The sequence below is a fragment of the Lissotriton vulgaris genome, unplaced genomic scaffold (assembly GCF_964263255.1).
Source record: "Lissotriton vulgaris unplaced genomic scaffold, aLisVul1.2 SCAFFOLD_2072, whole genome shotgun sequence".
NCBI lineage: Eukaryota > Metazoa > Chordata > Amphibia > Caudata > Salamandridae > Lissotriton > Lissotriton vulgaris.
Window position 1 is genome coordinate 237,035 of NW_028244743.1, and position 27,835 is coordinate 264,869.

Here is a 27,835-nt window from a genome sequence, read left to right on the forward strand (position 1 = left end):
TGTGATGGCCGTCACGTGGTGTGCTGCTTTTGTATTTCAACATGGGTCCCTGATACTCTTAATTGCGAAAAAGCTTGTTGACAAAAGTGTGTGTGCGCGAGGGTCTGTGGACGTAGGCAGGTGTGTGCACTTGAATGCTTACCCATTTACATGTGTGAGAGGAACAAACCAACTCCCTGTGGGCTGCAGGCTTACAACTGGTAGCCCCAGTAGCCAGGCAGAACCACAGGTAAGGAGAGAGAGAAAGTTGGTCCATTATTAGAGAAGGACCATAAGCATCTTGCGCTGCAACCTTCTTCCCTTCTCAGCCACGATCGGCCAAGACCTCTCTATTAGGGTAGAGGGTGAACATTTCTTGGACCTCAGAAACTGAGGGATGTAGACCCAATATGTCCTCCAAGCGCCTAGACACCTGGTGCCCAATCTGGCATGGTGTTTTTCAGCTTACCCGACCAATCCGGTTGCAAGGTGGACTTTAACAATACTGCTAAAAAGGCACTCCCAGACATCCCTGAGGCCTTCATTTGCATAGGCCCTGCCCTTCTCTTTGTCCTGCTTCCCACAAAGCAACACAACACTGCAGCAGTATAGATTTGGGGGTGGTGAAGAATAATGACAGTGAGGCTAAAAAAGAGAAAGAAAAGTCCCAGAAGTCCTGCAGGCTTCCTTGCTAAATGCAGCTGAACATAGAGCGCACCTTCTTTACTGCAAAGCAAATACATTAAAAATGTTGAGGAGAGACTAATTGAAAAATACATATTACGGGGACAGCACTGGGACCTGCTTTATTTTTTCAATTAGTCTTGAAAACAAAAAAGATTTCTCTCCTAAAAGCTGTTAAAAATATGGAACGCTTCACGAATTTGCGTGTCATCCTTGCGCAGGGGCCATGCTAATCTTCTCTGTATCGTTCCAATTTTAGTATATGTGCTGCCGAAGCGAGCACACTTTATTGATGAACTGACAATGTTTATAAACTCTCTAAATCTACAGTCTCTAGACATAGGGTGGCCTGGCAGAGATGCTCAGATGGCCAGTACGCATTCAAATCTGAGCCAATGGTCAAAAATGTATGAAGAGTAGCAATCCATTATTCTTCACTGCATTTGTGGTCCAAGACTAAACACACCGTAAGTATGTAGATTATACCAGGTTTGCAAAGGCTCCTGGTTCGGGCTACAGACAAGGAGCATTGTGACGTCACGCTGCCTGTGGAACAGTGATATTAAAGGTGAAACAGCTGCACAGTAGGTTAGGTGAAGGGCTCTGAGAGTGGAAAGGCAGCATGCTTGGGTCCCTGGACAAGGTGAGCTTATGATAATGTGTCTGAATGTTCACCTGTGTTGTAATATTAAACCCCTTATTGTTGTAAATGCCTACTTACTAAGGAGTTCCCAAGCTCAGCCCCACACAGACCTGGAACTGATTATGTTAATGCAAACTATTTAAGAAACTGAGCCTGATCTAAAAGATTTCCTTGGATCTAGGACCATTTCGCCTAGCTTTTAGGTGCTTCCTTCTCCTAAAGTCCTTTGTAAAACTTGGGAAAACCTCACAGAACAGACTTCCAGGAGGTCAGATGGGTTTCCTTGTGCCTTCACACACACATACACACACTTTCTAGCCCACTTAAGGACAAAAGGATGCGTAAGTCTACATAGGGCCAGTGGCGCAATGGATAACGCGTCTGACTACGGATCAGAAGATTGTAGGTTCGACTCCTATCTGGCTCGGAAGGGTTGTAGGTCCCTGTTTGATTATATTCCTGTGGAATTTTTATTTACCTCAGACTTGTTGTAGGTTCAATATTCTCCAGCAGGACTCATCCAGCAGTTGTTCCACGGTAGAGCGCAAGTAATAGGACCACAGCTAGTTAAACGTTTCCCATTTGCTGCTGGACTCTATGTGATGGCCGTCACGTGGTGTGCTGCTTTTGTATTTCAACATGGGTCCCTGATACTCTTAATTGCGAAAAAGCTTGTTGACAAAAGTGTGTGTGCGCGAGGGTATGTGGACGTAGGCAGGTGTGTGCACTTGAATGCTTACCCATTTACATGTGTGAGAGGAACAAACCAACTCCCTGTGGGCTGCAGGCTTACAACTGGTAGCCCCAGTAGCCAGGCAGAACCACAGGTAAGGAGAGAGAGAAAGTTGGTCCATTATTAGAGAAGGACCATAAGCATCTTGCGCTGCAACCTTCTTCCCTTCTCAGCCACGATCAGCCAAGACCTCTCTATTAGGGTAGAGGGTGAACATTTCTTGGACCTCAGAAACTGAGGGATGTAGACCCAATATGTCCTCCAAGCGCCTAGAGACCTGGTGCCCAATCTGGCATGGTGTTTTTCAGCTTACCCGACCAATCCGGTTGCAAGGTGGACTTTAACAATACTGCTAAAAAGGCACTCCCAGACATCCCTGAGGCCTTCATTTGCATAGGCCCTGCCCTTCTCTTTGTCCTGCTTCCCACAAAGCAACACAACACTGCAGCAGTATAGATTTGGGGGTGGTGAAGAATAATGACAGTGAGGCTAAAAAAGAGAAAGAAAAGTCCCAGAAGTCCTGCAGGCTTCCTTGCTAAATGCAGCTGAACATAGAGCGCACCTTCTTTACTGCAAAGCAAATACATTAAAAATGTTGAGGAGAGACTAATTGAAAAATACATATTACGGGGACAGCACTGGGACCTGCTTTATTTTTTCAATTAGTCTTGAAAACAAAAAAGATTTCTCTCCTAAAAGCTGTTAAAAATATGGAACGCTTCACGAATTTGCGTGTCATCCTTGCGCAGGGGCCATGCTAATCTTCTCTGTATCGTTCCAATTTTAGTATATGTGCTGCCGAAGCGAGCACACTTTATTGATGAACTGACAATGTTTATAAACTCTCTAAATCTACAGTCTCTAGACATAGGGTGGCCTGGCAGAGATGCTCAGATGGCCAGTACGCATTCAAATCTGAGCCAATGGTCAAAAATGTATGAAGAGTAGCAATCCATTATTCTTCACTGCATTTGTGGTCCAAGACTAAACACACCGTAAGTATGTAGATTATACCAGGTTTGCAAAGGCTCCTGGTTCGGGCTACAGACAAGGAGCATTGTGACGTCACGCTGCCTGTTGAACAGTGATATTAAAGGTGAAACAGCTGCACAGTAGGTTAGGTGAAGGGCTCTGAGAGTGGAAAGGCAGCATGCTTGGGTCCCTGGACAAGGTGAGCTTATGATAATGTGTCTGAATGTTCACCTGTGTTGTAATATTAAACCCCTTATTGTTGTAAACGCCTACTTACTAAGGAGTTCCCAAGCTCAGCCCCACACAGACCTGGAACTGATTATGTTAATGCAAACTATTTAAGAAACTGAGCCTGATCTAAAAGATTTCCTTGGATCTAGGACCATTTCGCCTAGCTTTTAGGTGCTTCCTTCTCCTAAAGTCCTTTGTAAAACTTGGGAAAACCTCACAGAACAGACTTCCAGGAGGTCAGATGGGTTTCCTTGTGCCTTCACACACACATACACACACTTTCTAGCCCACTTAAGGACAAAAGGATGCGTAAGTCTACATAGGGCCAGTGGCGCAATGGATAACGCGTCTGACTACGGATCAGAAGATTGTAGGTTCGACTCCTATCTGGCTCGGAAGGGTTGTAGGTCCCTGTTTGATTATATTCCTGTGGAATTTTTATTTACCTCAGACTTGTTGTAGGTTCAATATTCTCCAGCAGGACTCATCCAGCAGTTGTTCCACGGTAGAGCGCATTTAATAGGACCACAGCTAGTTAAACGTTTCCCATTTGCTGCTGGACTCTATGTGATGGCCGTCACGTGGTGTGCTGCTTTTGTATTTCAACATGGGTCCCTGATACTCTTAATTGCGAAAAAGCTTGTTGACAAAAGTGTGTGTGCGCGAGGGTCTGTGGACGTAGGCAGGTGTGTGCACTTGAATGCTTACCCATTTACATGTGTGAGAGGAACAAACCAACTCCCTGTGGGCTGCAGGCTTACAACTGGTAGCCCCAGTAGCCAGGCAGAACCACAGGTAAGGAGAGAGAGAAAGTTGGTCCATTATTAGAGAAGGACCATAAGCATCTTGCGCTGCAACCTTCTTCCCTTCTCAGCCACGATCGGCCAAGACCTCTCTATTAGGGTAGAGGGTGAACATTTCTTGGACCTCAGAAACTGAGGGATGTAGACCCAATATGTCCTCCAAGCGCCTAGACACCTGGTGCCCAATCTGGCATGGTGTTTTTCAGCTTACCCGACCAATCCGGTTGCAAGGTGGACTTTAACAATACTGCTAAAAAGGCACTCCCAGACATCCCTGAGGCCTTCATTTGCATAGGCCCTGCCCTTCTCTTTGTCCTGCTTCCCACAAAGCAACACAACACTGCAGCAGTATAGATTTGGGGGTGGTGAAGAATAATGACAGTGAGGCTAAAAAAGAGAAAGAAAAGTCCCAGAAGTCCTGCAGGCTTCCTTGCTAAATGCAGCTGAACATAGAGCGCACCTTCTTTACTGCAAAGCAAATACATTAAAAATGTTGAGGAGAGACTAATTGAAAAATACATATTACGGGGACAGCACTGGGACCTGCTTTATTTTTTCAATTAGTCTTGAAAACAAAAAAGATTTCTCTCCTAAAAGCTGTTAAAAATATGGAACGCTTCACGAATTTGCGTGTCATCCTTGCGCAGGGGCCATGCTAATCTTCTCTGTATCGTTCCAATTTTAGTATATGTGCTGCCGAAGCGAGCACACTTTATTGATGAACTGACAATGTTTATAAACTCTCTAAATCTACAGTCTCTAGACATAGGGTGGCCTGGCAGAGATGCTCAGATGGCCAGTACGCATTCAAATCTGAGCCAATGGTCAAAAATGTATGAAGAGTAGCAATCCATTATTCTTCACTGCATTTGTGGTCCAAGACTAAACACACCGTAAGTATGTAGATTATACCAGGTTTGCAAAGGCTCCTGGTTCGGGCTACAGACAAGGAGCATTGTGACGTCACGCTGCCTGTGGAACAGTGATATTAAAGGTGAAACAGCTGCACAGTAGGTTAGGTGAAGGGCTCTGAGAGTGGAAAGGCAGCATGCTTGGGTCCCTGTACAAGGTGAGCTTATGATAATGTGTCTGAATGTTCACCTGTGTTGTAATATTAAACCCCTTATTGTTGTAAACGCCTACTTACTAAGGAGTTCCCAAACTCAGCCCCACACAGACCTGGAACTGATTATGTTAATGCAAACTATTTAAGAAACTGAGCCTGATCTAAAAGATTTCCTTGGATCTAGGACCATTTCGCCTAGCTTTTAGGTGCTTCCTTCTCCTAAAGTCCTTTGTAAAACTTGGGAAAACCTCACAGAACAGACTTCCAGGAGGTCAGATGGGTTTCCTTGTGCCTTCACACACACATACACACACTTTCTAGCCCACTTAAGGACAAAAGGATGCGTAAGTCTACATAGGGCCAGTGGCGCAATGGATAACGCGTCTGACTACGGATCAGAAGATTGTAGGTTCGACTCCTATCTGGCTCGGAAGGGTTGTAGGTCCCTGTTTGATTATATTCCTGTGGAATTTTTATTTACCTCAGACTTGTTGTAGGTTCAATATTCTCCAGCAGGACTCATCCAGCAGTTGTTCCACGGTAGAGCGCAAGTAATAGGACCACAGCTAGTTAAACGTTTCCCATTTGCTGCTGGACTCTATGTGATGGCCGTCACGTGGTGTGCTGCTTTTGTATTTCAACATGGGTCCCTGATACTCTTAATTGCGAAAAAGCTTGTTGACAAAAGTGTGTGTGCGCGAGGGTCTGTGGACGTAGGCAGGTGTGTGCACTTGAATGCTTACCCATTTACATGTGTGAGAGGAACAAACCAACTCCCTGTGGGCTGCAGGCTTACAACTGGTAGCCCCAGTAGCCAGGCAGAACCACAGGTAAGGAGAGAGAGAAAGTTGGTCCATTATTAGAGAAGGACCATAAGCATCTTGCGCTGCAACCTTCTAACCTTCTCAGCCACGATCCGCCAAGACCTCTCTATTAGGGTAGAGGGTGAACATTTCTTGGACCTCAGAAACTGAGGGATGTAGACCCAATATGTCCTCCAAGCGCCTAGAGACCTGGTGCCCAATCTGGCATGGTGTTTTTCAGCTTACCCGACCAATCCGGTTGCAAGGTGGACTTTAACAATACTGCTAAAAAGGCACTCCCAGACATCCCTGAGGCCTTCATTTGCATAGGCCCTGCCCTTCTCTTTGTCCTGCTTCCCACAAAGCAACACAACACTGCAGCAGTATAGATTTGGGGGTGGTGAAGAATAATGACAGTGAGGCTAAAAAAGAGACAGAAAAGTCCCAGAAGTCCTGCAGGCTTCCTTGCTAAATGCAGCTGAACATAGAGCGCACCTTCTTTACTGCAAAGCAAATACATTAAAAATGTTGAGGAGAGACTAATTGAAAAATACATATTACGGGGACAGCACTGGGACCTGCTTTATTTTTTCAATTAGTCTTGAAAACAAAAAAGATTTCTCTCCTAAAAGCTGTTAAAAATATGGAACGCTTCACGAATTTGCGTGTCATCCTTGCGCAGGGGCCATGCTAATCTTCTCTGTATCGTTCCAATTTTAGTATATGTGCTGCCGAAGCGAGCACACTTTATTGATGAACTGACAATGTTTATAAACTCTCTAAATCTACAGTCTCTAGACATAGGGTGGCCTGGCAGAGATGCTCAGATGGCCAGTACGCATTCAAATCTGAGCCAATGGTCAAAAATGTATGAAGAGTAGCAATCCATTATTCTTCACTGCATTTGTGGTCCAAGACTAAACACACCGTAAGTATGTAGATTATACCAGGTTTGCAAAGGCTCCTGGTTCGGGCTACAGACAAGGAGCATTGTGACGTCACGCTGCCTGTGGAACAGTGATATTAAAGGTGAAACAGCTGAACAGTAGGTTAGGTGAAGGGCTCTGAGAGTGGAAAGGCAGCATGCTTGGGTCCCTGGACAAGGTGAGCTTATGATAATGTGTCTGAATGTTCACCTGTGTTGTAATATTAAACCCCTTATTGTTGTAAACGCCTACTTACTAAGGAGTTCCCAAGCTCAGCCCCACACAGACCTGGAACTGATTATGTTAATGCAAACTATTTAAGAAACTGAGCCTGATCTAAAAGATTTCCTTGGATCTAGGACCATTTCGCCTAGCTTTTAGGTGCTTCCTTCTCCTAAAGTCCTTTGTAAAACTTGGGAAAACCTCACAGAACAGACTTCCAGGAGGTCAGATGGGTTTCCTTGTGCCTTCACACACACATACACACACTTTCTAGCCCACTTAAGGACAAAAGGATGCGTAAGTCTACATAGGGCCAGTGGCGCAATGGATAACGCGTCTGACTACGGATCAGAAGATTGTAGGTTCGACTCCTATCTGGCTCGGAAGGGTTGTAGGTCCCTGTTTGATTATATTCCTGTGGAATTTTTATTTACCTCAGACTTGTTGTAGGTTCAATATTCTCCAGCAGGACTCATCCAGCAGTTGTTCTACGGTAGAGCGCAAGTAATAGGACCACAGCTAGTTAAACGTTTCCCATTTGCTGCTGGACTCTATGTGATGGCCGTCACGTGGTGTGCTGCTTTTGTATTTCAACATGGGTCCCTGATACTCTTAATTGCGAAAAAGCTTGTTGACAAAAGTGTGTGTGCGCGAGGGTCTGTGGACGTAGGCAGGTGTGTGCACTTGAATGCTTACCCATTTACATGTGTGAGAGGAACAAACCAACTCCCTGTGGGCTGCAGGCTTACAACTGGTAGCCCCAGTAGCCAGGCAGAACCACAGGTAAGGAGAGAGAGAAAGTTGGTCCATTATTAGAGAAGGACCATAAGCATCTTGCACTGCTACCTTCTTCCCCTCTCAGCCACGATCGGCCAAGACCTCTCTATTAGGGTAGAGGGTGAACATTTCTTGGACCTCAGAAACTGAGGGATGTAGACCCAATATGTCCTCCAAGCGCCTAGAGACCTGGTGCCCAATCTGGCATGGTGTTTTTCAGCTTACCCGACCAATCCGGTTGCAAGGTGGACTTTAACAATACTGCTAAAAAGGCACTCCCAGACATCCCTGAGGCCTTCATTTGCATAGGCCCTGCCCTTCTCTTTGTCCTGCTTCCCACAAAGCAACACAACACTGCAGCAGTATAGATTTGGGGGTGGTGAAGAATAATGACAGTGAGGCTAAAAAAGAGAAAGAAAAGTCCCAGAAGTCCTGCAGGCTTCCTTGCTAAATGCAGCTGAACATAGAGCGCACCTTCTTTACTGCAAAGCAAATACATTAAAAATGTTGAGGAGAGACTAATTGAAAAATACATATTACGGGGACAGCACTGGGACCTGCTTTATTTTTTCAATTAGTCTTGAAAACAAAAAAGATTTCTCTCCTAAAAGCTGTTAAAAAATATGGAACGCTTCACGAATTTGCGTGTCATCCTTGCGCAGGGGCCATGCTAATCTTCTCTGTATCGTTCCAATTTTAGTATATGTGCTGCCGAAGCGAGCACACTTTATTGATGAACTGACAATGTTTATAAACTCTCTAAATCTACAGTCTCTAGACATAGGGTGGCCTGGCAGAGATGCTCAGATGGCCAGTACGCATTCAAATCTGAGCCAATGGTCAAAAATGTATGAAGAGTAGCAATCCATTATTCTTCACTGCATTTGTGGTCCAAGACTAAACACACCGTAAGTATGTAGATTATACCAGGTTTGCAAAGGCTCCTGGTTCGGGCTACAGACAAGGAGCATTGTGACGTCACGCTGCCTGTGGAACAGTGATATTAAAGGTGAAACAGCTGAACAGTAGGTTAGGTGAAGGGCTCTGAGAGTGGAAAGGCAGCATGCTTGGGTCCCTGGACAAGGTGAGCTTATGATAATGTGTCTGAATGTTCACCTGTGTTGTAATATTAAACCCCTTATTGTTGTAAACGCCTACTTACTAAGGAGTTCCCAAGCTCAGCCCCACACAGACCTGGAACTGATTATGTTAATGCAAACTATTTAAGAAACTGAGCCTGATCTAAAAGATTTCCTTGGATCTAGGACCATTTCGCCTAGCTTTTAGGTGCTTCCTTCTCCTAAAGTCCTTTGTAAAACTTGGGAAAACCTCACAGAACAGACTTCCAGGAGGTCAGATGGGTTTCCTTGTGCCTTCACACACACATACACACACTTTCTAGCCCACTTAAGGACAAAAGGATGCGTAAGTCTACATAGGGCCAGTGGCGCAATGGATAACGCGTCTGACTACGGATCAGAAGATTGTAGGTTCGACTCCTATCTGGCTCGGAAGGGTTGTAGGTCCCTGTTTGATTATATTCCTGTGGAATTTTTATTTACCTCAGACTTGTTGTAGGTTCAATATTCTCCAGCAGGACTCATCCAGCAGTTGTTCCACGGTAGAGCGCAAGTAATAGGACCACAGCTAGTTAAACGTTTCCCATTTGCTGCTGGACTTTATGTGATGGCCGTCACGTGGTGTGCTGCTTTTGTATTTCAACATGGGTCCCTGATACTCTTAATTGCGAAAAAGCTTGTTGACAAAAGTGTGTGTGCGCGAGGGTCTGTGGACGTAGGCAGGTGTGTGCACTTGAATGCTTACCCATTTACATGTGTGAGAGGAACAAACCAACTCCCTGTGGGCTGCAGGCTTACAACTGGTAGCCCCAGTAGCCAGGCAGAACCACAGGTAAGGAGAGAGAGAAAGTTGGTCCATTATTAGAGAAGGACCATAAGCATCTTGCACTGCTACCTTCTTCCCCTCTCAGCCACGATCGGCCAAGACCTCTCTATTAGGGTAGAGGGTGAACATTTCTTGGACCTCAGAAACTGAGGGATGTAGACCCAATATGTCCTCCAAGCGCCTAGAGACCTGGTGCCCAATCTGGCATGGTGTTTTTCAGCTTACCCGACCAATCCGGTTGCAAGGTGGACTTTAACAATACTGCTAAAAAGGCACTCCCAGACATCCCTGAGGCCTTCATTTGCATAGGCCCTGCCCTTCTCTTTGTCCTGCTTCCCACAAAGCAACACAACACTGCAGCAGTATAGATTTGGGGGTGGTGAAGAATAATGACAGTGAGGCTAAAAAAGAGAAAGAAAAGTCCCAGAAGTCCTGCAGGCTTCTTTGCTAAATGCAGCTGAACATAGAGCGCACCTTCTTTACTGCAAAGCAAATACATAAAAAATGTTGAGGAGAGACTAATTGAAAAATACATATTACGGGGACAGCACTGGGACCTGCTTTATTTTTTCAATTAGTCTTGAAAACAAAAAAGATTTCTCTCCTAAAAGCTGTTAAAAATATGGAACGCTTCACGAATTTGCGTGTCATCCTTGCGCAGGGGCCATGCTAATCTTCTCTGTATCGTTCCAATTTTAGTATATGTGCTGCCGAAGCGAGCACACTTTATTGATGAACTGACAATGTTTATAAACTCTCTAAATCTACAGTCTCTAGACATAGGGTGGCCTGGCAGAGATGCTCAGATGGCCAGTACGCATTCAAATCTGAGCCAATGGTCAAAAATGTATGAAGAGTAGCAATCCATTATTCTTCACTGCATTTGTGGTCCAAGACTAAACACACCGTAAGTATGTAGATTATACCAGGTTTGCAAAGGCTCCTGGTTCGGGCTACAGACAAGGAGCATTGTGACGTCACGCTGCCTGTGGAACAGTGATATTAAAGGTGAAACAGCTGAACAGTAGGTTAGGTGAAGGGCTCTGAGAGTGGAAAGGCAGCATGCTTGGGTCCCTGGACAAGGTGAGCTTATGATAATGTGTCTGAATGTTCACCTGTGTTGTAATATTAAACCCCTTATTGTTGTAAACGCCTACTTACTAAGGAGTTCCCAAGCTCAGCCCCACACAGACCTGGAACTGATTATGTTAATGCAAACTATTTAAGAAACTGAGCCTGATCTAAAAGATTTCCTTGGATCTAGGACCATTTCGCCTAGCTTTTAGGTGCTTCCTTCTCCTAAAGTCCTTTGTAAAACTTGGGAAAACCTCACAGAACAGACTTCCAGGAGGTCAGATGGGTTTCCTTGTGCCTTCACACACACATACACACACTTTCTAGCCCACTTAAGGACAAAAGGATGCGTAAGTCTACATAGGGCCAGTGGCGCAATGGATAACGCGTCTGACTACGGATCAGAAGATTGTAGGTTCGACTCCTATCTGGCTCGGAAGGGTTGTAGGTCCCTGTTTGATTATATTCCTGTGGAATTTTTATTTACCTCAGACTTGTTGTAGGTTCAATATTCTCCAGCAGGACTCATCCAGCAGTTGTTCCACGGTAGAGCGCAAGTAATAGGACCACAGCTAGTTAAACGTTTCCCATTTGCTGCTGGACTCTATGTGATGGCCGTCACGTGGTGTGCTGCTTTTGTATTTCAACATGGGTCCCTGATACTCTTAATTGCGAAAAAGCTTGTTGACAAAAGTGTGTGTGCGCGAGGGTCTGTGGACGTAGGCAGGTGTGTGCACTTGAATGCTTACCCATTTACATGTGTGAGAGGAACAAACCAACTCCCTGTGGGCTGCAGGCTTACAACTGGTAGCCCCAGTAGCCAGGCAGAACCACAGGTAAGGAGAGAGAGAAAGTTGGTCCATTATTAGAGAAGGACCATAAGCATCTTGCACTGCTACCTTCTTCCCCTCTCAGCCACGATCGGCCAAGACCTCTCTATTAGGGTAGAGGGTGAACATTTCTTGGACCTCAGAAACTGAGGGATGTAGACCCAATATGTCCTCCAAGCGCCTAGAGACCTGGTGCCCAATCTGGCATGGTGTTTTTCAGCTTACCCGACCAATCCGGTTGCAAGGTGGACTTTAACAATACTGCTAAAAAGGCACTCCCAGACATAACTGAGGCCTTCATTTGCATAGGCCCTGCCCTTCTCTTTGTCCTGCTTCCCACAAAGCAACACAACACTGCAGCAGTATAGATTTGGGGGTGGTGAAGAATAATGACAGTGAGGCTAAAAAAGAGAAAGAAAAGTCCCAGAAGTCCTGCAGGCTTCCTTGCTAAATGCAGCTGAACATAGAGCGCACCTTCTTTACTGCAAAGCAAATACATTAAAAATGTTGAGGAGAGACTAATTGAAAAATACATATTACGGGGACAGCACTGGGACCTGCTTTATTTTTTCAATTAGTCTTGAAAACAAAAAAGATTTCTCTCCTAAAAGCTGTTAAAAATATGGAACGCTTCACGAATTTGCGTGTCATCCTTGCGCAGGGGCCATGCTAATCTTCTCTGTATCGTTCCAATTTTAGTATATGTGCTGCCGAAGCGAGCACACTTTATTGATGAACTGACAATGTTTATAAACTCTCTAAATCTACAGTCTCTAGACATAGGGTGGCCTGGCAGAGATGCTCAGATGGCCAGTACGCATTCAAATCTGAGCCAATGGTCAAAAATGTATGAAGAGTAGCAATCCATTATTCTTCACTGCATTTGTGGTCCAAGACTAAACACACCGTAAGTATGTAGATTATACCAGGTTTGCAAAGGCTCCTGGTTCGGGCTACAGACAAGGAGCATTGTGACGTCACGCTGCCTGTGGAACAGTGATATTAAAGGTGAAACAGCTGAACAGTAGGTTAGGTGAAGGGCTCTGAGAGTGGAAAGGCAGCATGCTTGGGTCCCTGGACAAGGTGAGCTTATGATAATGTGTCTGAATGTTCACCTGTGTTGTAATATTAAAACCCTTATTGTTGTAAACGCCTACTTACTAAGGAGTTCCCAAGCTCAGCCCCACACAGACCTGGAACTGATTATGTTAATGCAAACTATTTAAGAAACTGAGCCTGATCTAAAAGATTTCCTTGGATCTAGGACCATTTCGCCTAGCTTTTAGGTGCTTCCTTCTCCTAAAGTCCTTTGTAAAACTTGGGAAAACCTCACAGAACAGACTTCCAGGAGGTCAGATGGGTTTCCTTGTGCCTTCACACACACATACACACACTTTCTAGCCCACTTAAGGACAAAAGGATGCGTAAGTCTACATAGGGCCAGTGGCGCAATGGATAACGCGTCTGACTACGGATCAGAAGATTGTAGGTTCGACTCCTATCTGGCTCGGAAGGGTTGTAGGTCCCTGTTTGATTATATTCCTGTGGAATTTTTATTTACCTCAGACTTGTTGTAGGTTCAATATTCTCCAGCAGGACTCATCCAGCAGTTGTTCCACGGTAGAGCGCAAGTAATAGGACCACAGCTAGTTAAACGTTTCCCATTTGCTGCTGGACTTTATGTGATGGCCGTCACGTGGTGTGCTGCTTTTGTATTTCAACATGGGTCCCTGATACTCTTAATTGCGAAAAAGCTTGTTGACAAAAGTGTGTGTGCGCGAGGGTCTGTGGACGTAGGCAGGTGTGTGCACTTGAATGCTTACCCATTTACATGTGTGAGAGGAACAAACCAACTCCCTGTGGGCTGCAGGCTTACAACTGGTAGCCCCAGTAGCCAGGCAGAACCACAGGTAAGGAGAGAGAGAAAGTTGGTCCATTATTAGAGAAGGACCATAAGCATCTTGCACTGCTACCTTCTTCCCCTCTCAGCCACGATCGGCCAAGACCTCTCTATTAGGGTAGAGGGTGAACATTTCTTGGACCTCAGAAACTGAGGGATGTAGACCCAATATGTCCTCCAAGCGCCTAGAGACCTGGTGCCCAATCTGGCATGGTGTTTTTCAGCTTACCCGACCAATCCGGTTGCAAGGTGGACTTTAACAATACTGCTAAAAAGGCACTCCCAGACATCCCTGAGGCCTTCATTTGCATAGGCCCTGCCCTTCTCTTTGTCCTGCTTCCCACAAAGCAACACAACACTGCAGCAGTATAGATTTGGGGGTGGTGAAGAATAATGACAGTGAGGCTAAAAAAGAGAAAGAAAAGTCCCAGAAGTCCTGCAGGCTTCCTTGCTAAATGCAGCTGAACATAGAGCGCACCTTCTTTACTGCAAAGCAAATACATTAAAAATGTTGAGGAGAGACTAATTGAAAAATACATATTACGGGGACAGCACTGGGACCTGCTTTATTTTTTCAATTAGTCTTGAAAACAAAAAAGATTTCTCTCCTAAAAGCTGTTAAAAATATGGAACGCTTCACGAATTTGCGTGTCATCCTTGCGCAGGGGCCATGCTAATCTTCTCTGTATCGTTCCAATTTTAGTATATGTGCTGCCGAAGCGAGTACACTTTATTGATGGACTGACAATGTTTATAAACTCTCTAAATCTACAGTCTCTAGACATAGGGTGGCCTGGCAGAGATGCTCAGATGGCCAGTACGCATTCAAATCTGAGCCAATGGTCAAAAATGTATGAAGAGTAGCAATCCATTATTCTTCACTGCATTTGTGGTCCAAGACTAAACACACCGTAAGTATGTAGATTATACCAGGTTTGCAAAGGCTCCTGGTTCGGGCTACAGACAAGGAGCATTGTGACGTCACGCTGCCTGTGGAACAGTGATATTAAAGGTGAAACAGCTGAACAGTAGGTTAGGTGAAGGGCTCTGAGAGTGGAAAGGCAGCATGCTTGGGTCCCTGGACAAGGTGAGCTTATGATAATGTGTCTGAATGTTCACCTGTGTTGTAATATTAAACCCCTTATTGTTGTAAACGCCTACTTACTAAGGAGTTCCCAAGCTCAGCCCCACACAGACCTGGAACTGATTATGTTAATGCAAACTATTTAAGAAACTGAGCCTGATCTAAAAGATTTCCTTGGATCTAGGACCATTTCGCCTAGCTTTTAGGTGCTTCCTTCTCCTAAAGTCCTTTGTAAAACTTGGGAAAACCTCACAGAACAGACTTCCAGGAGGTCAGATGGGTTTCCTTGTGCCTTCACACACACATACACACACTTTCTAGCCCACTTAAGGACAAAAGGATGCATAAGTCTACATAGGGCCAGTGGCGCAATGGATAACGCGTCTGACTACGGATCAGAAGATTGTAGGTTCGACTCCTATCTGGCTCGGAAGGGTTGTAGGTCCCTGTTTGATTATATTCCTGTGGAATTTTTATTTACCTCAGACTTGTTGTAGGTTCAATATTCTCCAGCAGGACTCATCCAGCAGTTGTTCCACGGTAGAGCGCAAGTAATAGGACCACAGCTAGTTAAACGTTTCCCATTTGCTGCTGGACTCTATGTGATGGCCGTCACGTGGTGTGCTGCTTTTGTATTTCAACATGGGTCCCTGATACTCTTAATTGCGAAAAAGCTTGTTGACAAAAGTGTGTGAGCGCGAGGGTCTGTGGACGTAGGCAGGTGTGTGCACTTGAATGCTTACCCATTTACATGTGTGAGAGGAACAAAACAACTCCCTGTGGGCTGCAGGCTTACAACTGGTAGCCCCAGTAGCCAGGCAGAACCACAGGTAAGGAGAGAGAGAAAGTTGGTCCATTATTAGAGAAGGACCATAAGCATCTTGCGCTGCAACCTTCTTCCCTTCTCAGCCACGATCGGCCAAGACCTCTCTATTAGGGTAGAGGGTGAACATTTCTTGGACCTCAGAAACTGAGGGATGTAGACCCAATATGTCCTCCAAGCGCCTAGAGACCTGGTGCCCAATCTGGCATGGTGTTTTTCAGCTTACCCGACCAATCCGGTTGCAAGGTGGACTTTAACAATACTGCTAAAAAGGCACTCCCAGACATCCCTGAGGCCTTCATTTGCATAGGCCCTGCCCTTCTCTTTGTCCTGCTTCCCACAAAGCAACACAACACTGCAGCAGTATAGATTTGGGGGTGGTGAAGAATAATGACAGTGAGGCTAAAAAAGAGAAAGAAAAGTCCCAGAAGTCCTGCAGGCTTCCTTGCTAAATGCAGCTGAACATAGAGCGCACCTTCTTTACTGCAAAGCAAATACATTAAAAATGTTGAGGAGAGACTAATTGAAAAATACATATTACGGGGACAGCACTGGGACCTGCTTTATTTTTTCAATTAGTCTTGAAAACAAAAAAGATTTCTCTCCTGAAAGCTGTTAAAAATATGGAACGCTTCACGAATTTGCGTGTCATCCTTGCGCAGGGGCCATGCTAATCTTCTTTGTATCGTTCCAATTTTAGTATATGTGCTGCCGAAGCGAGCACACTTTATTGATGAACTGACAATGTTTATAAACTCTCTAAATCTACAGTCTCTAGACATAGGGTGGCCTGGCAGAGATGCTCAGATGGCCAGTACGCATTCAAATCTGAGCCAATGGTCAAAAATGTATGAAGAGTAGCAATCCATTATTCTTCACTGCATTTGTGGTCCAAGACTAAACACACCGTAAGTATGTAGATTATACCAGGTTTGCAAAGGCTCCTGGGTCGGGCTACAGACAAGGAGCATTGTGACGTCACGTTGCCTGTGGAACAGTGATATTAAAGGTGAAACAGCTGCACAGTAGGTTAGGTGAAGGGCTCTGAGAGTGGAAAGGCAGCATGCTTGGGTCCCTGGACAAGGTGAGCTTATGATAATGTGTCTGAATGTTCACCTGTGTTGTAATATTAAACCCCTTATTGTTGTAAACGCCTACTTACTAAGGAGTTCTCAAGCTCAGCCCCACACAGACCTGGAACTGATTATGTTAATGCAAACTATTTAAGAAACTGAGCCTGATCTAAAAGATTTCCTTGGATCTAGGACCATTTCGCCTAGCTTTTAGGTGCTTCCTTCTCCTAAAGTCCTTTGTAAAACTTGGGAAAACCTCACAGAACAGACTTCCAGGAGGTCAGATGGGTTTCCTTGTGCCTTCACACACACATACACACACTTTCTAGCCCACTTAAGGACAAAAGGATGCGTAAGCTTACATAGGGCCAGTGGCGCAATGGATAACGCGTCTGACTACGGATCAGAAGATTGTAGGTTCGACTCCTATCTGGCTCGGAAGGGTTGTAGGTCCCTGTTTGATTATATTCCTGTGGAATTTTTATTTACCTCAGACTTGTTGTAGGTTCAATATTCTCCAGCAGGACTCATCCAGCAGTTGTTCCACGGTAGAGCGCAAGTAATAGGACCACAGCTAGTTAAACGTTTCCCATTTGCTGCTGGACTCTATGTGATGGCCGTCACGTGGTGTGCTGCTTTTGTATTTCAACATGGGTCCCTGATACTCTTAATTGCGAAAAAGCTTGTTGACAAAAGTGTGTGTGCGCGAGGGTCTGTGGACGTAGGCAGGTGTGTGTACTTGAATGCTTACCCATTTACATGTGTGAGAGGAACAAACCAACTCCCTGTGGGCTGCAGGCTTACAACTGGTAGCCCCAGTAGCCAGGCAGAACCACAGGTAAGGAGAGAGAGAAAGTTGGTCCATTATTAGAGAAGGACCATAAGCATCTTGCACTGCTACCTTCTTCCCCTCTCAGCCACGATCAGCCACGATCGGCCAAGACCTCTCTATTAGGGTAGAGGGTGAACATTTCTTGGACCTCAGAAACTGAGGGATGTAGACCCAATATGTCCTCCAAGCGCCTAGACACCTGGTGCCCAATCTGGCATGGTGTTTTTCAGCTTACCCGACCAATCCGGTTGCAAGGTGGACTTTAACAATACTGCTAAAAAGGCACTCCCAGACATCCCTGAGGCCTTCATTTGCATAGGCCCTGCCCTTCTCTTTGTCCTGCTTCCCACAAAGCAACACAACACTGCAGCAGTATAGATTTGGGGGTGGTGAAGAATAATGACAGTGAGGCTAAAAAAGAGAAAGAAAAGTCCCAGAAGTCCTGCAGGCTTCCTTGCTAAATGCAGCTGAACATAGAGCGCACCTTCTTTACTGCAAAGCAAATACATTAAAAATGTTGAGGAGAGACTAATTGAAAAATACATATTACGGGGACAGCACTGGGACCTGCTTTATTTTTTCAATTAGTCTTGAAAACAAAAAAGATTTCTCTCCTGAAAGCTGTTAAAAATATGGAACGCTTCACGAATTTGCGTGTCATCCTTGCGCAGGGGCCATGCTAATCTTCTCTGTATCGTTCCAATTTTAGTATATGTGCTGCCGAAGCGAGCACACTTTATTGATGAACTGACAATGTTTATAAACTCTCTAAATCTACAGTCTCTAGACATAGGGTGGCCTGGCAGAGATGCTCAGATGGCCAGTACGCATTCAAATCTGAGCCAATGGTCAAAAATGTATGAAGAGTAGCAATCCATTATTCTTCACTGCATTTGTGGTCCAAGACTAAACACACCGTAAGTATGTAGATTATACCAGGTTTGCAAAGGCTCCTGGTTCGGGCTACAGACAAGGAGCATTGTGACGTCACGCTGCCTGTGGAACAGTGATATTAAAGGTGAAACAGCTGCACAGTAGGTTAGGTGAAGGGCTCTGAGAGTGGAAAGGCAGCATGCTTGGGTCCCTGTACAAGGTGAGCTTATGATAATGTGTCTGAATGTTCACCTGTGTTGTAATATTAAACCCCTTATTGTTGTAAACGCCTACTTACTAAGGAGTTCCCAAGCTCAGCCCCACACAGACCTGGAACTGATTATGTTAATGCAAACTATTTAAGAAACTGAGCCTGATCTAAAAGATTTCCTTGGATCTAGGACCATTTCGCCTAGCTTTTAGGTGCTTCCTTCTCCTAAAGTCCTTTGTAAAACTTGGGAAAACCTCACAGAACAGACTTCCAGGAGGTCAGATGGGTTTCCTTGTGCCTTCACACACACATACACACACTTTCTAGCCCACTTAAGGACAAAAGGATGCGTAAGTCTACATAGGGCCAGTGGCGCAATGGATAACGCGTCTGACTACGGATCAGAAGATTGTAGGTTCGACTCCTGTCTGGCTCGGAAGGGTTGTAGGTCCCTGTTTGATTATATTCCTGTGGAATTTTTATTTACCTCAGACTTGTTGTAGGTTCAATATTCTCCAGCAGGACTCATCCAGCAGTTGTTCCACGGTAGAGCGCAAGTAATAGGACCACAGCTAGTTAAACGTTTCCCATTTGCTGCTGGACTCTATGTGATGGCCGTCACGTGGTGTGCTGCTTTTGTATTTCAACATGGGTCCCTGATACTCTTAATTGCGAAAAAGCTTGTTGACAAAAGTGTGTGAGCGCGAGGGTCTGTGGACGTAGGCAGGTGTGTGCACTTGAATGCTTACCCATTTACATGTGTGAGAGGAACAAACCAACTCCCTGTGGGCTGCAGGCTTACAACTGGTAGCCCCAGTAGCCAGGCAGAACCACAGGTAAGGAGAGAGAGAAAGTTGGTCCATTATTAGAGAAGGACCATAAGCATCTTGCGCTGCAACCTTCTTCCCTTCTCAGCCACGATCGGCCAAGACCTCTCTATTAGGGTAGAGGGTGAACATTTCTTGGACCTCAGAAACTGAGGGATGTAGACCCAATATGTCCTCCAAGCGCCTAGAGACCTGGTGCCCAATCTGGCATGGTGTTTTTCAGCTTACCCGACCAATCCGGTTGCAAGGTGGACTTTAACAATACTGCTAAAAAGGCACTCCCAGACATCCCTGAGGCCTTCATTTGCATAGGCCCTGCCCTTCTCTTTGTCCTGCTTCCCACAAAGCAACACAACACTGCAGCAGTATAGATTTGGGGGTGGTGAAGAATAATGACAGTGAGGCTAAAAAAGAGAAAGAAAAGTCCCAGAAGTCCTGCAGGCTTCCTTGCTAAATGCAGCTGAACATAGAGCGCACCTTCTTTACTGCAAAGCAAATACATTAAAAATGTTGAGGAGAGACTAATTGAAAAATACATATTACGGGGACATCACTGGGACCTGCTTTATTTTTTCAATTAGTCTTGAAAACAAAAAAGATTTCTCTCCTGAAAGCTGTTAAAAATATGGAACGCTTCACGAATTTGCGTGTCATCCTTGCGCAGGGGCCATGCTAATCTTCTCTGTATCGTTCCAATTTTAGTATATGTGCTGCCGAAGCGAGCACACTTTATTGATGAACTGACAATGTTTATAAACTCTCTAAATCTACAGTCTCTAGACATAGGGTGGCCTGGCAGAGATGCTCAGATGGCCAGTACGCATTCAAATCTGAGCCAATGGTCAAAAATGTATGAAGAGTAGCAATCCATTATTCTTCACTGCATTTGTGGTCCAAGATTAAACACACCGTAAGTATGTAGATTATACCAGGTTTGCAAAGGCTCCTGGGTCGGGCTACAGACAAGGAGCATTGTGACGTCACGTTGCCTGTGGAACAGTGATATTAAAGGTGAAACAGCTGCACAGTAGGTTAGGTGAAGGGCTCTGAGAGTGGAAAGGCAGCATGCTTGGGTCCCTGGACAAGGTGAGCTTATGATAATGTGTCTGAATGTTCACCTGTGTTGTAATATTAAACCCCTTATTGTTGTAAACGCCTACTTACTAAGGAGTTCTCAAGCTCAGCCCCACACAGACCTGGAACTGATTATGTTAATGCAAACTATTTAAGAAACTGAGCCTGATCTAAAAGATTTCCTTGGATCTAGGACCATTTCGCCTAGCTTTTAGGTGCTTCCTTCTCCTAAAGTCCTTTGTAAAACTTGGGAAAACCTCACAGAACAGACTTCCAGGAGGTCAGATGGGTTTCCTTGTGCCTTCACACACACATACACACACTTTCTAGCCCACTTAAGGACAAAAGGATGCGTAAGTTTACATAGGGCCAGTGGCGCAATGGATAACGCGTCTGACTACGGATCAGAAGATTGTAGGTTCGACTCCTATCTGGCTCGGAAGGGTTGTAGGTCCCTGTTTGATTATATTCCTGTGGAATTTTTATTTACCTCAGACTTGTTGTAGGTTCAATATTCTCCAGCAGGACTCATCCAGCAGTTGTTCCACGGTAGAGCGCAAGTAATAGGACCACAGCTAGTTAAACGTTTCCCATTTGCTGCTGGACTCTATGTGATGGCCGTCACGTGGTGTGCTGCTTTTGTATTTCAACATGGGTCCCTGATACTCTTAATTGCGAAAAAGCTTGTTGACAAAAGTGTGTGTGCGCGAGGGTCTGTGGACGTAGGCAGGTGTGTGCACTTGAATGCTTACCCATTTACATGTGTGAGAGGAACAAACCAACTCCCTGTGGGCTGCAGGCTTACAACTGGTAGCCCCAGTAGCCAGGCAGAACCACAGGTAAGGAGAGAGAGAAAGTTGGTCCATTATTAGAGAAGGACCATAAGCATCTTGCACTGCTACCTTCTTCCCCTCTCAGCCACGATCAGCCACGATCGGCCAAGACCTCTCTATTAGGGTAGAGGGTGAACATTTCTTGGACCTCAGAAACTGAGGGATGTAGACCCAATATGTCCTCCAAGCGCCTAGACACCTGGTGCCCAATCTGGCATGGTGTTTTTCAGCTTACCCGACCAATCCGGTTGCAAGGTGGACTTTAACAATACTGCTAAAAAGGCACTCCCAGACATCCCTGAGGCCTTCATTTGCATAGGCCCTGCCCTTCTCTTTGTCCTGCTTCCCACAAAGCAACACAACACTGCAGCAGTATAGATTTGGGGGTGGTGAAGAATAATGACAGTGAGGCTAAAAAAGAGAAAGAAAAGTCCCAGAAGTCCTGCAGGCTTCCTTGCTAAATGCAGCTGAACATAGAGCGCACCTTCTTTACTGCAAAGCAAATACATTAAAAATGTTGAGGAGAGACTAATTGAAAAATACATATTACGGGGACAGCACTGGGACCTGCTTTATTTTTTCAATTAGTCTTGAAAACAAAAAAGATTTCTCTCCTGAAAGCTGTTAAAAATATGGAACGCTTCACGAATTTGCGTGTCATCCTTGCGCAGGGGCCATGCTAATCTTCTCTGTATCGTTCCAATTTTAGTATATGTGCTGCCGAAGCGAGCACACTTTATTGATGAACTGACAATGTTTATAAACTCTCTAAATCTACAGTCTCTAAACATAGGGTGGCCTGGCAGAGATGCTCAGATGGCCAGTACGCATTCAAATCTGAGCCAATGGTCAAAAATGTATGAAGAGTAGCAATCCATTATTCTTCACTGCATTTGTGGTCCAAGACTAAACACACCGTAAGTATGTAGATTATACCAGGTTTGCAAAGGCTCCTGGTTCGGGCTACAGACAAGGAGCATTGTGACGTCACGCTGCCTGTGGAACAGTGATATTAAAGGTGAAACAGCTGCACAGTAGGTTAGGTGAAGGGCTCTGAGAGTGGAAAGGCAGCATGCTTGGGTCCCTGTACAAGGTGAGCTTATGATAATGTGTCTGAATGTTCACCTGTGTTGTAATATTAAACCCCTTATTGTTGTAAACGCCTACTTACTAAGGAGTTCCCAAGCTCAGCCCCACACAGACCTGGAACTGATTATGTTAATGCAAACTATTTAAGAAACTGAGCCTGATCTAAAAGATTTCCTTGGATCTAGGACCATTTCGCCTAGCTTTTAGGTGCTTCCTTCTCCTAAAGTCCTTTGTAAAACTTGGGAAAACCTCACAGAACAGACTTCCAGGAGGTCAGATGGGTTTCCTTGTGCCTTCACACACACATACACACACTTTCTAGCCCACTTAAGGACAAAAGGATGCGTAAGTCTACATAGGGCCAGTGGCGCAATGGATAACGCGTCTGACTACGGATCAGAAGATTGTAGGTTCGACTCCTATCTGGCTCGGAAGGGTTGTAGGTCCCTGTTTGATTATATTCCTGTGGAATTTTTATTTACCTCAGACTTGTTGTAGGTTCAATATTCTCCAGCAGGACTCATCCAGCAGTTGTTCCACGGTAGAGCGCAAGTAATAGGACCACAGCTAGTTAAACGTTTCCCATTTGCTGCTGGACTCTATGTGATGGCCGTCACGTGGTGTGCTGCTTTTGTATTTCAACATGGGTCCCTGATACTCTTAATTGCGAAAAAGCTTGTTGACAAAAGTGTGTGTGCGCGAGGGTCTGTGGACGTAGGCAGGTGTGTGCACTTGAATGCTTACCCATTTACATGTGTGAGAGGAACAAACCAACTCCCTGTGGGCTGCAGGCTTACAACTGGTAGCCCCAGTAGCCAGGCAGAACCACAGGTAAGGAGAGAGAGAAAGTTGGTCCATTATTAGAGAAGGACCATAAGCATCTTGCGCTGCAACCTTCTTCCCTTCTCAGCCACGATCGGCCAAGACCTCTCTATTAGGGTAGAGGGTGAACATTTCTTGGACCTCAGAAACTGAGGGATGTAGACCCAATATGTCCTCCAAGCGCCTAGAGACCTGGTGCCCAATCTGGCATGGTGTTTTTCAGCTTACCCGACCAATCCGGTTGCAAGGTGGACTTTAACAATACTGCTAAAAAGGCACTCCCAGACATCCCTGAGGCCTTCATTTGCATAGGCCCTGCCCTTCTCTTTGTCCTGCTTCCCACAAAGCAACACAACACTGCAGCAGTATAGATTTGGGGGTGGTGAAGAATAATGACAGTGAGGCTAAAAAAGAGAAAGAAAAGTCCCAGAAGTCCTGCAGGCTTCCTTGCTAAATGCAGCTGAACATAGAGCGCACCTTCTTTACTGCAAAGCAAATACATTAAAAATGTTGAGGAGAGACTAATTGAAAAATACATATTACGGGGACAGCACTGGGACCTGCTTTATTTTTTCAATTAGTCTTGAAAACAAAAAAGATTTCTCTCCTAAAAGCTGTTAAAAATATGGAACGCTTCACGAATTTGCGTGTCATCCTTGCGCAGGGGCCATGCTAATCTTCTCTGTATCGTTCCAATTTTAGTATATGTGCTGCCGAAGCGACCACACTTTATTGATGAACTGACAATGTTTATAAACTCTCTAAATCTACAGTCTCTAGACATAGGGTGGCCTGGCAGAGATGCTCAGATGGCCAGTACGCATTCAAATCTGAGCCAATGGTCAAAAATGTATGAAGAGTAGCAATCCATTATTCTTCACTGCATTTGTGGTCCAAGACTAAACACACCGTAAGTATGTAGATTATACCAGGTTTGCAAAGGCTCCTGGTTCGGGCTACAGACAAGGAGCATTGTGACGTCACGCTGCCTGTGGAACAGTGATATTAAAGGTGAAACAGCTGCACAGTAGGTTAGGTGAAGGGCTCTGAGAGTGGAAAGGCAGCATGCTTGGGTCCCTGGACAAGGTGAGCTTATGATAATGTGTCTGAATGTTCACCTGTGTTGTAATATTAAACCCCTTATTGTTGTAAACGCCTACTTACTAAGGAGTTCCCAAGCTCAGCCCCACACAGACCTGGAACTGATTATGTTAATGCAAACTATTTAAGAAACTGAGCCTGATCTAAAAGATTTCCTTGGATCTAGGACCATTTCGCCTAGCTTTTAGGTGCTTCCTTCTCCTAAAGTCCTTTGTAAAACTTGGGAAAACCTCACAGAACAGACTTCCAGGAGGTCAGATGGGTTTCCTTGTGCCTTCACACACACATACACACACTTTCTAGCCCACTTAAGGACAAAAGGATGCGTAAGTCTACATAGGGCCAGTGGCGCAATGGATAACGCGTCTGACTACGGATCAGAAGATTGTAGGTTCGACTCCTATCTGGCTCGGAAGGGTTGTAGGTCCCTGTTTGATTATATTCCTGTGGAATTTTTATTTACCTCAGACTTGTTGTAGGTTCAATATTCTCCAGCAGGACTCATCCAGCAGTTGTTCCACGGTAGAGCGCAAGTAATAGGACCACAGCTAGTTAAACGTTTCCCATTTGCTGCTGGACTCTATGTGATGGCCGTCACGTGGTGTGCTGCTTTTGTATTTCAACATGGGTCCCTGATACTCTTAATTGCGAAAAAGCTTGTTGACAAAAGTGTGTGTGCGCGAGGGTCTGTGGACGTAGGCAGGTGTGTGCACTTGAATGCTTACCCATTTACATGTGTGAGAGGAACAAACCAACTCCCTGTGGGCTGCAGGCTTACAACTGGTAGCCCCAGTAGCCAGGCAGAACCACAGGTAAGGAGAGAGAGAAAGTTGGTCCATTATTAGAGAAGGACCATAAGCATCTTGCGCTGCAACCTTCTTCCCTTCTCAGCCACGATCGGCCAAGACCTCTCTATTAGGGTAGAGGGTGAACATTTCTTGGACCTCAGAAACTGAGGGATGTAGACCCAATATGTCCTCCAAGCGCCTAGAGACCTGGTGCCCAATCTGGCATGGTGTTTTTCAGCTTACCCGACCAATCCGGTTGCAAGGTGGACTTTAACAATACTGCTAAAAAGGCACTCCCAGACATCCCTGAGGCCTTCATTTGCATAGGCCCTGCCCTTCTCTTTGTCCTGCTTCCCACAAAGCAACACAACACTGCAGCAGTATAGATTTGGGGGTGGTGAAGAATAATGACAGTGAGGCTAAAAAAGAGAAAGAAAAGTCCCAGAAGTCCTGCAGGCTTCCTTGCTAAATGCAGCTGAACATAGAGCGCACCTTCTTTACTGCAAAGCAAATACATTAAAAATGTTGAGGAGAGACTAATTGAAAAATACATATTACGGGGACAGCACTGGGACCTGCTTTATTTTTTCAATTAGTCTTGAAAACAAAAAAGATTTCTCTCCTAAAAGCTGTTAAAAACATGGAACGCTTCACGAATTTGCGTGTCATCCTTGCGCAGGGGCCATGCTAATCTTCTCTGTATCGTTCCAATTTTAGTATATGTGCTGCCGAAGCGACCACACTTTATTGATGAACTGACAATGTTTATAAACTCTCTAAATCTACAGTCTCTAGACATAGGGTGGCCTGGCAGAGATGCTCAGATGGCCAGTACGCATTCAAATCTGAGCCAATGGTCAAAAATGTATGAAGAGTAGCAATCCATTATTCTTCACTGCATTTGTGGTCCAAGACTAAACACACCGTAAGTATGTAGATTATACCAGGTTTGCAAAGGCTCCTGGTTCGGGCTACAGACAAGGAGCATTGTGACGTCACGCTGCCTGTGGAACAGTGATATTAAAGGTGAAACAGCTGCACAGTAGGTTAGGTGAAGGGCTCTGAGAGTGGAAAGGCAGCATGCTTGGGTCCCTGGACAAGGTGAGCTTATGATAATGTGTCTGAATGTTCACCTGTGTTGTAATATTAAACCCCTTATTGTTGTAAACGCCTACTTACTAAGGAGTTCCCAAGCTCAGCCCCACACAGACCTGGAACTGATTATGTTAATGCAAACTATTTAAGAAACTGAGCCTGATCTAAAAGATTTCCTTGGATCTAGGACCATTTCGCCTAGCTTTTAGGTGCTTCCTTCTCCTAAAGTCCTTTGTAAAACTTGGGAAAACCTCACAGAACAGACTTCCAGGAGGTCAGATGGGTTTCCTTGTGCCTTCACACACACATACACACACTTTCTAGCCCACTTAAGGACAAAAGGATGCGTAAGTCTACATAGGGCCAGTGGCGCAATGGATAACGCGTCTGACTACGGATCAGAAGATTGTAGGTTCGACTCCTATCTGGCTCGGAAGGGTTGTAGGTCCCTGTTTGATTATATTCCTGTGGAATTTTTATTTACCTCAGACTTGTTGTAGGTTCAATATTCTCCAGCAGGACTCATCCAGCAGTTGTTCCACGGTAGAGCGCAAGTAATAGGACCACAGCTAGTTAAACGTTTCCCATTTGCTGCTGGACTCTATGTGATGGCCGTCACGTGGTGTGCTGCTTTTGTATTTCAACATGGGTCCCTGATACTCTTAATTGCGAAAAAGCTTGTTGACAAAAGTGTGTGTGCGCGAGGGTCTGTGGACGTAGGCAGGTGTGTGCACTTGAATGCTTACCCATTTACATGTGTGAGAGGAACAAACCAACTCCCTGTGGGCTGCAGGCTTACAACTGGTAGCCCCAGTAGCCAGGCAGAACCACAGGTAAGGAGAGAGAGAAAGTTGGTCCATTATTAGAGAAGGACCATAAGCATCTTGCGCTGCAACCTTCTTCCCTTCTCAGCCACGATCGGCCAAGACCTCTCTATTAGGGTAGAGGGTGAACATTTCTTGGACCTCAGAAACTGAGGGATGTAGACCCAATATGTCCTCCAAGCGCCTAGAGACCTGGTGCCCAATCTGGCATGGTGTTTTTCAGCTTACCCGACCAATCCGGTTGCAAGGTGGACTTTAACAATACTGCTAAAAAGGCACTCCCAGACATCCCTGAGGCCTTCATTTGCATAGGCCCTGCCCTTCTCTTTGTCCTGCTTCCCACAAAGCAACACAACACTGCAGCAGTATAGATTTGGGGGTGGTGAAGAATAATGACAGTGAGGCTAAAAAAGAGAAAGAAAAGTCCCAGAAGTCCTGCAGGCTTCCTTGCTAAATGCAGCTGAACATAGAGCGCACCTTCTTTACTGCAAAGCAAATACATTAAAAATGTTGAGGAGAGACTAATTGAAAAATACATATTACGGGGACAGCACTGGGACCTGCTTTATTTTTTCAATTAGTCTTGAAAACAAAAAAGATTTCTCTCCTAAAAGCTGTTAAAAATATGGAACGCTTCACGAATTTGCGTGTCATCCTTGCGCAGGGGCCATGCTAATCTTCTCTGTATCGTTCCAATTTTAGTATATGTGCTGCCGAAGCGACCACACTTTATTGATGAACTGACAATGTTTATAAACTCTCTAAATCTACAGTCTCTAGACATAGGGTGGCCTGGCAGAGATGCTCAGATGGCCAGTACGCATTCAAATCTGAGCCAATGGTCAAAAATGTATGAAGAGTAGCAATCCATTATTCTTCACTGCATTTGTGGTCCAAGACTAAACACACCGTAAGTATGTAGATTATACCAGGTTTGC

At 45.1% G+C, this 27,835-nt stretch overlaps 28 non-coding genes across 28 annotated transcripts; 13 read left to right on the plus strand and 15 right to left on the minus strand.

Moving 5' to 3' along the window:
* Positions 1-839: 839 nt before the first annotated feature.
* LOC147666952 (U6 spliceosomal RNA) lies at positions 840-946 on the minus strand. Its single transcript, XR_015304535.1, has one exon. It is a non-coding gene; the product is annotated as a U6 spliceosomal RNA (small nuclear RNA).
* Positions 947-1,660: 714 nt separating this feature from the next.
* On the plus strand, positions 1,661-1,733 carry TRNAR-ACG (transfer RNA arginine (anticodon ACG)). Its single transcript has one exon. It is a non-coding gene; the product is annotated as a tRNA-Arg (tRNA).
* A 1,010-nt stretch (positions 1,734-2,743) lies between these two features.
* LOC147666954 (U6 spliceosomal RNA) lies at positions 2,744-2,850 on the minus strand. The gene has a single exon (XR_015304536.1). It is a non-coding gene; the product is annotated as a U6 spliceosomal RNA (small nuclear RNA).
* Positions 2,851-3,564: 714 nt separating this feature from the next.
* Positions 3,565-3,637, plus strand: TRNAR-ACG (transfer RNA arginine (anticodon ACG)). The gene has a single exon. It is a non-coding gene; the product is annotated as a tRNA-Arg (tRNA).
* Positions 3,638-4,647: 1,010 nt separating this feature from the next.
* On the minus strand, positions 4,648-4,754 carry LOC147666956 (U6 spliceosomal RNA). The gene has a single exon (XR_015304538.1). It is a non-coding gene; the product is annotated as a U6 spliceosomal RNA (small nuclear RNA).
* A 714-nt stretch (positions 4,755-5,468) lies between these two features.
* Positions 5,469-5,541, plus strand: TRNAR-ACG (transfer RNA arginine (anticodon ACG)). Its single transcript has one exon. It is a non-coding gene; the product is annotated as a tRNA-Arg (tRNA).
* A 1,010-nt stretch (positions 5,542-6,551) lies between these two features.
* On the minus strand, positions 6,552-6,658 carry LOC147666958 (U6 spliceosomal RNA). The gene has a single exon (XR_015304539.1). It is a non-coding gene; the product is annotated as a U6 spliceosomal RNA (small nuclear RNA).
* A 714-nt stretch (positions 6,659-7,372) lies between these two features.
* TRNAR-ACG (transfer RNA arginine (anticodon ACG)) lies at positions 7,373-7,445 on the plus strand. The gene has a single exon. It is a non-coding gene; the product is annotated as a tRNA-Arg (tRNA).
* A 1,011-nt stretch (positions 7,446-8,456) lies between these two features.
* Positions 8,457-8,563, minus strand: LOC147666960 (U6 spliceosomal RNA). The gene has a single exon (XR_015304540.1). It is a non-coding gene; the product is annotated as a U6 spliceosomal RNA (small nuclear RNA).
* A 714-nt stretch (positions 8,564-9,277) lies between these two features.
* On the plus strand, positions 9,278-9,350 carry TRNAR-ACG (transfer RNA arginine (anticodon ACG)). Its single transcript has one exon. It is a non-coding gene; the product is annotated as a tRNA-Arg (tRNA).
* Positions 9,351-10,360: 1,010 nt separating this feature from the next.
* On the minus strand, positions 10,361-10,467 carry LOC147666962 (U6 spliceosomal RNA). The gene has a single exon (XR_015304541.1). It is a non-coding gene; the product is annotated as a U6 spliceosomal RNA (small nuclear RNA).
* A 714-nt stretch (positions 10,468-11,181) lies between these two features.
* Positions 11,182-11,254, plus strand: TRNAR-ACG (transfer RNA arginine (anticodon ACG)). Its single transcript has one exon. It is a non-coding gene; the product is annotated as a tRNA-Arg (tRNA).
* A 1,010-nt stretch (positions 11,255-12,264) lies between these two features.
* LOC147666964 (U6 spliceosomal RNA) lies at positions 12,265-12,371 on the minus strand. Its single transcript, XR_015304542.1, has one exon. It is a non-coding gene; the product is annotated as a U6 spliceosomal RNA (small nuclear RNA).
* A 714-nt stretch (positions 12,372-13,085) lies between these two features.
* TRNAR-ACG (transfer RNA arginine (anticodon ACG)) lies at positions 13,086-13,158 on the plus strand. Its single transcript has one exon. It is a non-coding gene; the product is annotated as a tRNA-Arg (tRNA).
* Positions 13,159-14,168: 1,010 nt separating this feature from the next.
* LOC147666966 (U6 spliceosomal RNA) lies at positions 14,169-14,275 on the minus strand. The gene has a single exon (XR_015304639.1). It is a non-coding gene; the product is annotated as a U6 spliceosomal RNA (small nuclear RNA).
* A 714-nt stretch (positions 14,276-14,989) lies between these two features.
* Positions 14,990-15,062, plus strand: TRNAR-ACG (transfer RNA arginine (anticodon ACG)). Its single transcript has one exon. It is a non-coding gene; the product is annotated as a tRNA-Arg (tRNA).
* A 1,010-nt stretch (positions 15,063-16,072) lies between these two features.
* On the minus strand, positions 16,073-16,179 carry LOC147666968 (U6 spliceosomal RNA). Its single transcript, XR_015304656.1, has one exon. It is a non-coding gene; the product is annotated as a U6 spliceosomal RNA (small nuclear RNA).
* A 714-nt stretch (positions 16,180-16,893) lies between these two features.
* On the plus strand, positions 16,894-16,966 carry TRNAR-ACG (transfer RNA arginine (anticodon ACG)). Its single transcript has one exon. It is a non-coding gene; the product is annotated as a tRNA-Arg (tRNA).
* Positions 16,967-17,986: 1,020 nt separating this feature from the next.
* Positions 17,987-18,093, minus strand: LOC147666970 (U6 spliceosomal RNA). The gene has a single exon (XR_015304543.1). It is a non-coding gene; the product is annotated as a U6 spliceosomal RNA (small nuclear RNA).
* Positions 18,094-19,890: 1,797 nt separating this feature from the next.
* Positions 19,891-19,997, minus strand: LOC147666971 (U6 spliceosomal RNA). Its single transcript, XR_015304544.1, has one exon. It is a non-coding gene; the product is annotated as a U6 spliceosomal RNA (small nuclear RNA).
* Positions 19,998-20,711: 714 nt separating this feature from the next.
* On the plus strand, positions 20,712-20,784 carry TRNAR-ACG (transfer RNA arginine (anticodon ACG)). The gene has a single exon. It is a non-coding gene; the product is annotated as a tRNA-Arg (tRNA).
* Positions 20,785-21,804: 1,020 nt separating this feature from the next.
* Positions 21,805-21,911, minus strand: LOC147666973 (U6 spliceosomal RNA). Its single transcript, XR_015304545.1, has one exon. It is a non-coding gene; the product is annotated as a U6 spliceosomal RNA (small nuclear RNA).
* A 714-nt stretch (positions 21,912-22,625) lies between these two features.
* Positions 22,626-22,698, plus strand: TRNAR-ACG (transfer RNA arginine (anticodon ACG)). The gene has a single exon. It is a non-coding gene; the product is annotated as a tRNA-Arg (tRNA).
* Positions 22,699-23,708: 1,010 nt separating this feature from the next.
* LOC147666975 (U6 spliceosomal RNA) lies at positions 23,709-23,815 on the minus strand. Its single transcript, XR_015304661.1, has one exon. It is a non-coding gene; the product is annotated as a U6 spliceosomal RNA (small nuclear RNA).
* Positions 23,816-24,529: 714 nt separating this feature from the next.
* Positions 24,530-24,602, plus strand: TRNAR-ACG (transfer RNA arginine (anticodon ACG)). The gene has a single exon. It is a non-coding gene; the product is annotated as a tRNA-Arg (tRNA).
* A 1,010-nt stretch (positions 24,603-25,612) lies between these two features.
* On the minus strand, positions 25,613-25,719 carry LOC147666977 (U6 spliceosomal RNA). The gene has a single exon (XR_015304678.1). It is a non-coding gene; the product is annotated as a U6 spliceosomal RNA (small nuclear RNA).
* A 714-nt stretch (positions 25,720-26,433) lies between these two features.
* Positions 26,434-26,506, plus strand: TRNAR-ACG (transfer RNA arginine (anticodon ACG)). The gene has a single exon. It is a non-coding gene; the product is annotated as a tRNA-Arg (tRNA).
* A 1,010-nt stretch (positions 26,507-27,516) lies between these two features.
* LOC147666979 (U6 spliceosomal RNA) lies at positions 27,517-27,623 on the minus strand. Its single transcript, XR_015304662.1, has one exon. It is a non-coding gene; the product is annotated as a U6 spliceosomal RNA (small nuclear RNA).
* Positions 27,624-27,835: the final 212 nt, after the last annotated feature.